General features: G+C 43.7%; 1 protein-coding gene across 3 annotated transcripts in view; it reads right to left on the reverse strand.

Moving 5' to 3' along the window:
- The window catches only part of ripor2 (RHO family interacting cell polarization regulator 2), a 399,549-nt gene that overhangs the window by 322,649 nt on the left and 64,476 nt on the right, over window positions 1-12,424 (reverse strand). Inside the window, exon 1 of one of the 3 annotated variants that reach the window (XM_072509638.1) lies at window positions 9,728-10,000. The exons of the other annotated variants lie outside the window; for them this stretch is intronic. The gene's annotated coding sequence lies outside the window, so the exon portion shown is untranslated. Of the gene's footprint in view, window positions 1-9,727; window positions 10,001-12,424 lie in introns of those variants that run through there. 3 annotated transcript variants of the gene reach the window in all.

Here is a 12,424-nt window from a genome sequence, read left to right on the forward strand (position 1 = left end):
ACTGCCCCCGCCCCACGACACCTCCCTGCAGATTCTCCTCCAGGTCATCAGGAAATGGCGGAAGTGCTTTTCCCCACAGATGGGAACAGAAAGCCCAAGGCAACATGGATGGAAAAGAAATGAGCAACTGTGAGGTTCTCCAAGATTCTGGGTCCAGTGCAGGAAAAGGGTTAACAACCTGCTCTGCACCCACCAAGGTAAATGGCATGGTCACATGTTACCAAAAAGGCCCTTCGTGAGGGGCCATCAAGTAATGTATCTTCGTGATTGGGTAGCTAGACAAGGCTGGTGAAGACGTGATCAACTTCGGTAACACATGGAAGCATCCTATTGGGCTGCATCACAGTCTGGTATGGCAACTGCTCGGCCCAAGACCGCAAGAAACTTCAGAGAGTCGTGAACACAGCGCAGTCCATCACACGAACCTGCCTCCCATCCACTGACTCCATCTACACCTCCCACTGCCTGGGGAAAGTGGGCAGCATAATCAAAGACCCCTCCCACCCGGCTTACTCACTCTTCCAACTTCTTCCATCGGGCAGGAGATACAGAAGTCTGAGAACACGCACAAACAGATTCAAAAATAGCTTCTTCCCCGCTGTTACCAGACTCCTAAATGACTCTCTTATGGACTGATCTCATTAATACTACACCCCTGTATGCTTCACCCGATGCCGGTGTTATGTAGTTACATTGTATACCTTGTGTTGCCCTATTATGTATTTACTTTTATTTCCTTTTCTTTTCATGTATTTAATGGTCTGTTGAGCTGCTCGCAGAAAAATACTTTTCACTGTACCTCGGTACACGTGACAATAAACAAATCCAATCCAATCCAACATGGCAGTTGAGGCCAAAGCGTGTGACAGTTAGACTTGCACGAGCGCTGGAATCCAACTTACAACTTGCGGGACAGGATTTGCGATAGGGATTCTTGCAGAAAAGGAAGTCAGGCCGCCTGGCATGTTACTAAATCTCCATGCTGTCGTGCAGGTGAAGCAGACCCAGAACTGCAGGGAGAGGTCAGCGCCCTGAGGGTCTGTGCTTGTCCTGAAGTTGCCAAGGAAGAGACACTGCAGGAGAGGAGGACAGCTGCATTGTCACAGAAAGCAAGCCTGGAATGACCACATATTAGAAAGAGAATATATCCAACCTGGTGCTGGAATATGGTCACACAGGAGGAACACAAAGAAATGTGATGAAGTCATGGATTGTGCTGATTCTTCATGTGGTTCGTTTTGTTCTCAACCACAGATCCGCACAATTCCGAGTCCGGGCTGCAGTCACTGAAGGAGACTGAAAGCTCCATCACTCGGGACAATGACAACACTAACCCTGCCTCTCCCACAATTTACACCAGCGTAGCAAACGCCACACAGATTCACGTAGAATTGGGAGCACAATCTGAAGAGCACATTACACACACACGCATCCCAGCAGCCGAGGGAGGCTGTGAGAGTCAAGGCCCCGGACACTTGGAGGACTGCTGGGAACCAGGTCTATGCTGATGACGGGCTTCTGGTCACAGTCACAAGAATCCTGGTGCGCCAGAAGGTTGGCAAACACGTGGCAGAGATGCCAAGGCTTATGTGCAGCTTTGTACGGAAATTGGAGGAGTCCATCCAAGCCATGATTCCCGCCATGTCTCAGACATGTGAGTGCATGGCTTACTCCAAGGAGCCATTGGCGACCAGCATAAGTAGCCCAGCTGAGCAATCGATCAATATGCAATCAGATCTGCATTCTGTCATTCTAGCCATGGGCACAGTACAGCAGCAATATGGAAATAAGGCACCTGTACATACCTAGCTGTGTCCTTTCTCTTCAGAGAAATAGGGGCGTGTCATTACCCACCCACATGGGAGAGAATCATGTGCCACCGACCCTGGGTGCTTCCTCTCAAGGCACTCTCGGACTGAGTCGCCTCTCCTCATCTCTGTCTGCCATTGACCCCAGTAGAGGCCAAGGAGAATGCTCTTGCACCATTGCAGGAGAACACCCAGGCCAGAGTCCTCAAAGGCCTTGGACCTCCAGAGGATGCCCAACACCCCCACTTCATCAATGGCAGTGCACTGAGCACCTTGCCACCAGCCTCAGCTACTGATGTCAGCCTTGCATTAAGGCACGGTGGCTGCAAGCAGAAACTTAAGACGTTATGAGAGCACAAACGTGGCAAGGGAGTTAGAAAAAAGTTCAGTTTTCCACCTGTAAATATTGCACATTATATTGGTTTCACTTTATTCATGTGAGTATCATCATCATTTACTGGGGCTAGTTTAGTCAGAGAGCTAAATGTACTGGCACAATGCACGGTTGGCACACGGTGATGGTTAGAGGGGAATTTGGAACATTTTCCCTATTATGAAGGAAATGATTGGTGGGGTTTTCTGGCCTTTCCCAGTGGGAGCATCCGGTCCTGCCAACGTGGGGTGTGCTGCCAGCGGGAAAAGAGAATCCCAACAGTCGGAGAATTCCAGCCTTTGCGTTTAGTCTTCATTGAATGTTCATGTTAATGTCCAGTTTGTACTCCCCAGTTTGTGAGACGTGGGAACTCCCACCTAATTAAGTCCCCCATGCCCACCTGCAGTAACTTCCCCCTCTTACAGGCTCCACTACATTCTGCATTTCAGCTCTGTTTCTCTCTCCTCAGATGCTGCCAGAACGACTGAATATTTCCAGCAGTTACTGTTACGGTTCAGATTTCCAGTGTTTGCAATATTTTGCTTTTTCAAAAGATTATGATCCATTCGCTAACCTGTTCCGCTAAATCTCGCTTTCATTCACGCAGCGTTCTTTCTTCTGGTCTCTTTTATGAGTCACAGCAGCTGGGTGAATTTAGTTGGCTTTCTATGAAGATTGAATCTATTTGATTCAGCTCCGCACAAAGGTTTCTTCTCAGGTTGCTGAATTCTCTAGCCCTCGACTGATCGGCAAGGCTTGATAGGAATTCATAACTGTCAGCGAATTCAACAATGATTGGCTGTCATATCTAAACCTGAGTCAATCACAAAGACTATTTCAAATGGCATGTTTTACTTCTTTTCAAGCCTGTTACCATGGAAACAATAATGACAAACTTCACAACATATATCACAACAGATGGTTAATGTATCTCAGATGCCTGTCGTCTTCTTAAATGCTGTGCTTTATTTAAAGGGACAGTAACTGGATTAATAAAACACAACTTATTTTCATATTTGTGACTGACACAATGAGAATTCACAGAGTCATAGAATTTACAGTGCAGAATGAGGCCATTCAGCCCATCGGGTCTGCTCTAGCCCTTGGAAAGAGCACCCTACTTAAGCCCACACCTCTACCCTATCCCCGTAACCCAATAACCCCACCTAACCTTTTTTTTTGGACACTAAGGGCAATTTAGCATGGCCAATCCACCAAACCTGCACATCTTTGGACCGTGGGAGGAAACCGGAGCACCCGGAGCAAACCCAAGTAGACACGGGGCAAAAGTGAAAACTCCACACAGGCTGACCCAAGCCAGGAATCGAACCTGGGACCCTGGGGCTGTGAAGCAACAGTGCTAACCACTGAGCTACCGTGCCACCCTATTCGTACCATGGGCTTCTTCACTGTGCAGTCGAAACAAATATGCAAAGCAAGTCGAACCGCAAAAGATTATGAGAGGTTTGTTTTTGTTCTATCTTGGATTTGACTGTAAATCTCTTTAAGTTTGCGTACAGGCCAGCTCTGCCTTCATCAAGTAAACCAAAGAATTTTCACCAGGTGATAGGAAAATTGATTCTCGTTTCAACCCGAGTACCACTGGGTTTGCAAGCAACCCATGCATTTTAATGGGTGGAAAATTCTACTTCTGCACCCAGCCATTGGGATTTTACCCTAAATACGTAAAGTAATTGGAAATGGCCCATGAGTCATCCAAAGGACATCTCTCACAGTTAGGGAGAAGAGACAAGGCTTATATAGCTTGCAGGACAGCACCAAGCAAGGATGGGGGGCAGCCCTCCGTGACCTACCTCAGCTGGTATAGGGAATGAACGTATTCTGTTGGTACCATTCTACACCACATTCTTGCTCTCGAGCCAACTGAGCTAACCCATCCTCGCCCTCACAATGCAAAAGGGATGAATTACAAGGAGCGACCAGAGAGATTTGAGCTCCACCATCGATGAGAAAGCAGTACAGATAATGATATATAAGATCATGTATGGATAAACAGTATAGATAATGGTATATAAGATCATGCAGATTAGAGATTCCAATACACAGAGAAAGAAGGGGTGAATGGAATTTAACCACAACTACATTTGGAATATACCAGGAAATAAATACTTAATTCAAGGAAGCATTCATGTCTGGAATAATCAATTAACTCAGCACACAGCAGCAGAATCATTGGACTTATTCAAAGTGCAATTAAGTGTAAAGGTGGGACAGGTAATGTACTGAGGGATCAGATTTAATGAACTGAATGGCCATTCCTCATCTGTGATTAACTTTTTCTTTCACTCACTCAGATACCAGCTTCAGTGAAGGTACTGGAAACAGTTAGCACCCACTGAATGTTCCTATACCATTGGCAGATCTGTTTTACTGATCAGATGCCTGATCAACACAGAGAGCAATCAAAAGAGCTGCTTTTCACATTTTTGTTGAAGGCCTATAACAGGACACAAGTGCACCATAAGTCAGGACCAGACCATATACGACTGAGATTCATTAGCCCGGTGTTCATTGGCTTAAGTTGTGGCCAATTCAACAACAGCTAGATTTTAGAATTCTCAACCTTGTTTACAAATCTCTCCATAATAGGTGGTAGATTCAAGGTGACACCAGGGCTGAAAGTGTTAATGGCTGCCCTGACCGTACACAATTGAGCAGTGAACTAATTGAAATATGACAAAAGAATTTGATAGGGTAGATGCGACCATGATTCATTCCCCCCACCCACCTCCTTACTCCCCCCACCCCCACACTGTGTGTTTCCCAACAGCATAGGCGGGTTGCCATTGGTCATCCGTGGAAAATGCCATTACCTTCAGTGGGACCGGAAGATCCCACCACCAGCTCAAGGCAATCCGCCAGCAGAAAAACAGGCATGGGGAAATTAGTTTTTCTGATGGGCGAATCCCAATTAAGGTGGCATTAACTTAAAATTAGAGCTTTTTGCTTTTCCTGTAATGGTAGCTCTGCTACCCCTTCCTCCTGCCGACCCTCCATCTCTTATCAGAGTGGAATTGTCAGGAGGACTTTGTGAAGAAAATATGCATTCCCAGAATTCTCTTAAGAGTTCACGACATTCTAGATCCACTGCAAACACTTTGGAAAAATGATTAGACCGGGTAGAATCAGAATGTTCCTGATGGTGGGGGAGTCCAGAAATAGGGGTCCTAATTTGAGGGTAAGGGATAAACCTTTTTGGACTGAGGTGAGGAGAAATGTCTTCATCCAGTGAGTGGTGAATCTGTGGAATTCACTACCACAAAAAGTAGTTGAGATTAAATTTCACGAAATAATTCGATATAGCTCTTGGGACTAAAGGGATCAAGGGATATGGGAGGGAAGGCGGGATTAGGGCATTGATGATCAGCCATGATCATAATGAGTGGTGGAGCATCTTTGAAGGGCCTAATTGTGTTATGGCTGTGGTAAACACAGCCCATCTAGTTCTTTGACTAGTAAGATAGTTTATTAACAAGATGAACCTGTGGAAAGATAACTAATGACTATAATACAAATGGTAACTAATAATTGAATTTAGTGAATTCTCCTGGAGCTACTTCTAATGCGACTGTCCTTTAGTACGACTTACTACAAACTGCCGGATCTCTCGAGTCACATGGTGGATCTCTATTGCCACCTGCTGGTCAGAGGTCATATCGATAACTATATACATTGATAGATAAATATATACATTGACATGCACATGCATGTCACCACAATGATTAGCCATGATCATAATGAATGGTGGAGCATGTTCAAAGGGCCAAATGACCTCCTGCTTCTATTTTCTCTGTATGTTTCTATGAAATGACTGATACAGGGCCAAAAGACCACAATGTAACACAAGCAAATTATCATTTAATGCTTATGAGTGTTTGCCTAAGATCAGTTGAGGATCCCTTTAAATATTGTCAAAAATGGCAGCCTCTCAATTTGTCCTGTCCAAGGTCTGTGCTATCAATAGATTAACTTGATGGCTGCCATGGAGCCCTTGTCCACCGGCCAATATGGTAACAATCCCGCCCTAGCCATCTCTGGGATCGCCGATGGAATTAAATGCTTAGCAGGTAGTTACCGGACTGCTTTTAGGGTTCCCAGGTTCTTAAATGAAAAAATCCTGCTTCCAAGAGTCACCAGCCAATTGAATGGCTGGTGGCAGCACTTCAGCCTCAGCAGCATCACTAGGAACACGAATGCAGGGCCTACAGGAGGCCCTGAGCAGCATCAAATATAGAGGCGACAGAGGAGAGGTGAGTGGGGCAGGCTTGCTAAGGCAAGTCAGGCCCTGGCAATGAGGTGGGAGGTCTGTGTGGAGGGTGGTGCAGGGTTTTCTAAAGGGGGTGACTCTTGCTCTGGTAGGGAGGGGGAGGGGGGGGGGGGGGCGGGTTGTGGGTCAGATATTCCATGAGGCACAGAGTGAGCCCCCTGCCATTTGTAGAATGTCAGTCATGGATGAGGCCCTTAAGCTGCTCTTAATTGACCACTTAAGGGTCTCAAATGGCCTAGGTACAGGAAGACTAACCTTCACCTTTTCAACCTATTCGGGGAAGTCAGGTTGATGATAGGGTTGTCACCACACAACTTCTCACCCGATTATACGGCCTCCCAGACTATTCCTCAGGGGAGAGGGGGTTGTTTGGAGAGGCATTAAATTCCAACCAATATGTAGAATCCATTGGAGTGTTTGTTAGATCAATTGACCTGATTTGCATATATTTATTCAGAACATAACACACAGTACAGGAGTTTGCCAATCGGCCTTTTGAACCTGTTATACCATTCAATACAGCTGAACTTTTACCTAAATTCCACCTTCTGGCATGATCTCTACATTCCCTAATTCTCTTAGTGCCCAAAAATCTTTGACCTCTGCCTTGAATATCCTCAATAATTGAGCAGCCACAACTATTTGGAATGGCAATTTGTGAAGATGCACAACCTTCTGTGATGAATGTAGGAACTACATAGTGAATGATATGTATCTGGTGCAGTAATGGTTTTGAACATCCTGATTTAAAAGAAAGCCAGACACTGTGGCTGCATAAGGAGTAATTAAGATGTCGGAAAAGTGAGATCATTATTATTTCAAATCATGCTTCTGTTTCCAAGGAAAAGCCTAATGGGTTTTGGTTATGATTTCTGGGGACTAGATAATTAGAGACATGTGTTTAAACTTAAGTAATTAAGTCATGGGATTTGAGGGGGATAATGATGAGGTAATAATGGGAGGGGTCATGCCTGAAGCAGTCAGTTTTTGAGTTAGAACAGATTTGGCTATGAACAGAATAGCAGCTTCTGCAAAAGGCTGTCAGGTTAAGCAGAAGTATGACAGACAATAATCTACAGGCTGTTTTCGGACATGATTTCTGTCTCTCTAAGCAGTCTTTTAAAATTAACTCTATACAAGTGTAGAGCAGGTAATCCTATGTTTGCTACCTCTATTTAACAATTAGTTTTGACCTGTGATACGTTTTGCCTGATTGGAGATAAAGAAGATATCAGTTAGAAGTTAAAGTGTTTCTTTTTATGGTTAAGCATTGTTTAACTGGTAATTGTAAGCTATATTTACGTGATGTTAGGATAGTTTTAATACTGCGTTAGTATAAGGTTTGATTTAATATACTACACCCCTATTTTTGCAAGGAATCACTCATGAGTGAAGTATGCTTTCCTCACTGTTTTACAAATTTGAAAAAAGTATTGTGGTTTCTGTCCAGCATCCTAGAAAATGTTGGGGTCTGGTCCAGGATCATAATACTTCTAAGTTAAGGGCAATTTCTACTTATCTCAGTCCTAAAGGCGAGTCTCTGACCCCTAGTTCTAGACACAACATGCAATGAAAACTTCCTCCTTTCATCTCCCCAACTTAACTAGTTGAAGAATCTTACATGTCTCAGTGAGATCACCTCTCATGCTTTTGGAGTACTTAGAGGTTTCTAAATTCGGAGAATCTAGTCCCAGTTTACTCAATCTCTCCTCATAGGACAATGCCTCACCCCAAGAATCAGTATGATAAACCTTTGTCGAGGGTGACATGGTGTTGCAGTGGTTAGCACTGCTGCCTGATGTTGCCTAGGACCCGGGTTCGATCCTGGACCCGGATCACTGTCCGTGTGGAGTTTGCACATTCTCCCCGTGTCTGTGTGGATCTCACCCCCACAACCCAAAAAGATATGCAAGGTAGGTGAATTGGCCATGCTAAATTGCCCATTAATTGGAAAAAAAGAACTGGGCATTCTAAATTTAAAAAAAGATAAACCTTTATTGTGTTCCTTCCTAGGGCAGTATATCCTTTCTTAGGGAAGGGGACCAAGATTATACACCGTTCTCTGGGTGTGGCCTCACCAAGGCCCCATAAATTGCAGCAAGGCATTTTCCCTGTTTTACTTCGTTCCCTTTGCAATAAAGGCTAACACACCATTTTCTTTGATAATTGTTTGCTGTACCTGCCTGTTAACTTTCTGTGATTCATGCACATGGACATCCAGGTGTTTCCAGGCAGAGCGTCAGCTGCCTAATTTTTGGTCCATTCAAAAAGGTGTAAACAAGGCTACAATGGGGTGAAAATCCCTCTACTGTATCTTTTCAGGCTGCAGATTCCAATTGCGATGATGAGTGGGCTAGTCATTCCTTAATAAATGAATCAATTATCAATATTAATAGATTTATGTTTGGGAAGTGAATAATTCAAACCCAAGTCCAGTCCTTACACAGCTGATAGCAAATAAGAATGTAATTCATTGTCAAACAGCAATTAACCCAAAAGGGTATGCACGTGCTCAAATAACATTTGAATCATATCTCCCAGCTTACGGTGTTTAGAAATTTGATGTAGATGAGGAAATTACACTAATACATTAGCATGATGGAAGCACATATTTAAATTAAAAGAATAAGCTGCATGAACAAGGAGCTAAGGTTTACTGTCAAACAATTCTAACAAAACTTGGAAGATTCATAACTGCAAGCTAGGTTCGGTTTGGCACTTTTCACAAACAGGACCAATTTATTATGGGAGTGGAGAAAAGCAAAAGTAAATTTGATTGTTTCAGCACCATAAATGTTCTGAATAGCTTCCTGTTGAAGTTTTGTGGCCTGTACATCTTACATTCTGGACCCTATGAAAACCCCTTTGTCAACCCCCCGATTAAATGAGGCAGAGAGAAAATATATAACATAGTACCCTTGGCTTGTGGGCTCGGTTTATCAGCTCACACAGCCGAAACTGCTTCATCATTTGAACAGAGCAAAACAAATCCTTTAACATCATTATCTTAAACCCCAAAGAAATTTACAGCTATGTTTGCAGCCGTCAGGCGAAGGAACTGTATGACTAATGTTGATTAGTTCCAGTCTGATGAAATGTTTTGTTATTCACCCTCACAAACAATGATTTTGTTTGCCCAATATTATAATTTTCTGCCAATTGAGCCTGCAACTCCCATCAATTTACACAAGAATAAATTATATGATTAAATGAACTCCTCCACCGATAGGCATCTGAAATCAAAACAGCCGTGCCTACCTGAATAAATAAATGATCATGTCGTCTGAATTTGTTTCTGTGCTCTGCTCCCTCAGAACATTTCCTTTGTGCTGAAGCTCTTCTGGTGATCTATTTCTGTGCTCTTCTCAAGACCTGTATGGCTTCTAGTCCGAATGACACTCTTTTTAACAATAAAGCACAGAGAGGAATCACACACGGCAAGCTCACAACATCTTCTAATTGGCTTGCTCCGAGCAGTGTTTAGAAATTTTATGCAGATGAGGGAATTACACTCCCATCATATTACCATGATGACAGGGGCAGGTTGAGTGCAAGCTAAGCATATAGTGTACCTACTTCCGCTGCTGCTCAATTGTATTGTGCCAATAAAATACTGTTTTACATCTTGTCTCCAATATTCAACGAGCCAGATTGAATCATTCCATTGCTGTAAAATAAAACGGGTTTGCTCAAAATAAGATGTCAACTAAAGACAATGATGTGATGTACAGTTTGGAATATTCTAAATGGAAAGCAAAAGTAAATGGAACAGCTAATGTCAAAACCTGCAAGATGGTCTGGATAATCAAAGAGGCAGATTTATTTCAATCAGCTACGCTAATTTGTTTATGCCAATTTACTGTGCTGTTCTCTTTGAACTATGCCATATGTATTAACTTTAACACAAAGCTGGCTGATGAGGTAAGCATTATATTAAACACAATTTCCATTTTGGAAGGTCTGAGGTCATTGCTAAATTATTTTTCGTTAATATTTCATGATATTTTAGATTGCGGTTGGAAAAGACCCATTATATTTTAATCAAAATTAGCCTTTTCATCTGGGGCCATATTAAAATTCCAGGGAATTAGATATCCGTCTTTAATTGTTTTACCGGTACCTTTGCCTGATCATCTGGGAACCAGCGAGAATTTATAATTCAGTAATTTGTTTATAAATAGACACCAAACCCCTATAATGCCCAGAGGTAATGTGCTGAATCAGCTGGCTGAATTGAGATCAGAGTTGCCAACCCTCCAGGATTGGCCTGGAGTCTCCAGGAATTGAAGATCCATCTCCAGGACACCGCTGTGTGAAACCCTTGAGAAAAATCATCGGGACATTAAAAAAAGTATGTTTTTTGTCATTTTCCTTCAACATTTATCTTTTAGCAGATATAAAAATATGGAAAACTGGGTGAGGGGAGGGTGGTGGGGAAGGTTGTTTGACTGACAGTCAAGCATTGTCCAATTGGGTTATGAGATTTCTTTGCTTTCCACTTGGTGCAGGAAGGCATTGCATCACAAGGATGGATATGTTGGCAACTAATGGCTGGAATGGTATGGCGGAGGTGTGGCAAAGTCTCCAGGAATACATTTAATCACAGTTGGCAACTCTAATTATGCTAAAAGTGCTAGCAAACCATTAAGTGGCTCTAAGTCCATGGTGGCACAGTGGTTAGTGCAGCTTCCTCACAGGGCTAGGGACCAGGATCTGGTTCCGACCTTGGGTGACTCCTTCGTGTGGAGTCTGCATGTTCTCCCCATGTCTGCGTGGGTTTCCTCCGGGTGCTCCAGTTTCCCCCCACAGTCCAAAGATGTGCAGGTTCGGTCGATTGATCGCCACATTAAAATGTCCCTTAGTGTCCAAAAGATGTGCAGGTTAGGTGGAATGGTCGTGTTAAATTGTCCCCCCCTTAGTGTCCAAAGGTTAGGTGACATTACCGGGATAAAGCGGGGGAGTGAGCCTGGGTAGGGTGCTCTTTTGAAGGGTCAGTGCAAACTCAATGGGCAGAATGGCCTCCTTCTGCACTGTAGGTATTCTATGACTCTATAAAGTCCATTAATAGTGGAATTCTTATTATTCTGCAAATTAAATATCAACAGGATACTGGCTGTCCCATAAGAGATACTGAAATTTAACATTACAGAAAATCATAGCAATGTTGAAATCCAGGTACATATATTGCTGACTCTCTGACTGTGGGCCATCATTTCTCTTCCCCTCACCACTGGTGGCCATGCACTCAGTGATCTTAGCCCTGTTCTCGGAAAACCTTCGCCCATGCACGTTTTGGCCTCTCTACTTCTCTCTCCACCTTTGGATTTAAGAGATGGGGGTGGGTGGTGTGGGGGGGGGGGGGGGGGGGGGAATGTGAAACTGCTAATAACAACAAACAGGCGATAATGAGCTGAGTCACGTTTCACACATTACCTGATTTTGTTTTCCATTGAAGTTAGCAGGAAATAATTTGTTTTTAAATTTATTCGTCCAAGAGATGTGGGCTTCGCTGGCTGGGCCAACATTTACTGCCCTCCCTGAGGGCGTTTAAGAGTTAACCATGTTGCTGTGCATCTGGAGTCACATGGAGGCCAGACCAAGTAAGAGCGGCAGATTTCCTTCCCTAAGGGACATTAGTGAACCAGATGGGTTTTTACGACAATCGACAATGATTTCATGGTCAACCCCGGTCCCCAGAGCATGATTCTAGGTCTCGGGGTTACTAGTCCAGCAATAATACCACTAGGCCACTTCCTCCCCAGGCCAGGATATATAGCAGGGGAATGATCCATTATTGTCCAATTGCAATACAGCTGAAAACTAATCTAACTTCCATCCCTTTAAATCTTTGGTCACCTCTCCTGACCTCACCCTTCTTGACTTGGGGCAGGATTTTTAATCTTTGAGCTCGAGTCGGGTGAGCAGGAAAATTTACCCCGTCGGCCATGTTGTTTT

Source organism: Scyliorhinus torazame, chromosome 6, assembly GCF_047496885.1.
Source record: "Scyliorhinus torazame isolate Kashiwa2021f chromosome 6, sScyTor2.1, whole genome shotgun sequence".
Lineage (NCBI taxonomy): Eukaryota > Metazoa > Chordata > Chondrichthyes > Carcharhiniformes > Scyliorhinidae > Scyliorhinus > Scyliorhinus torazame.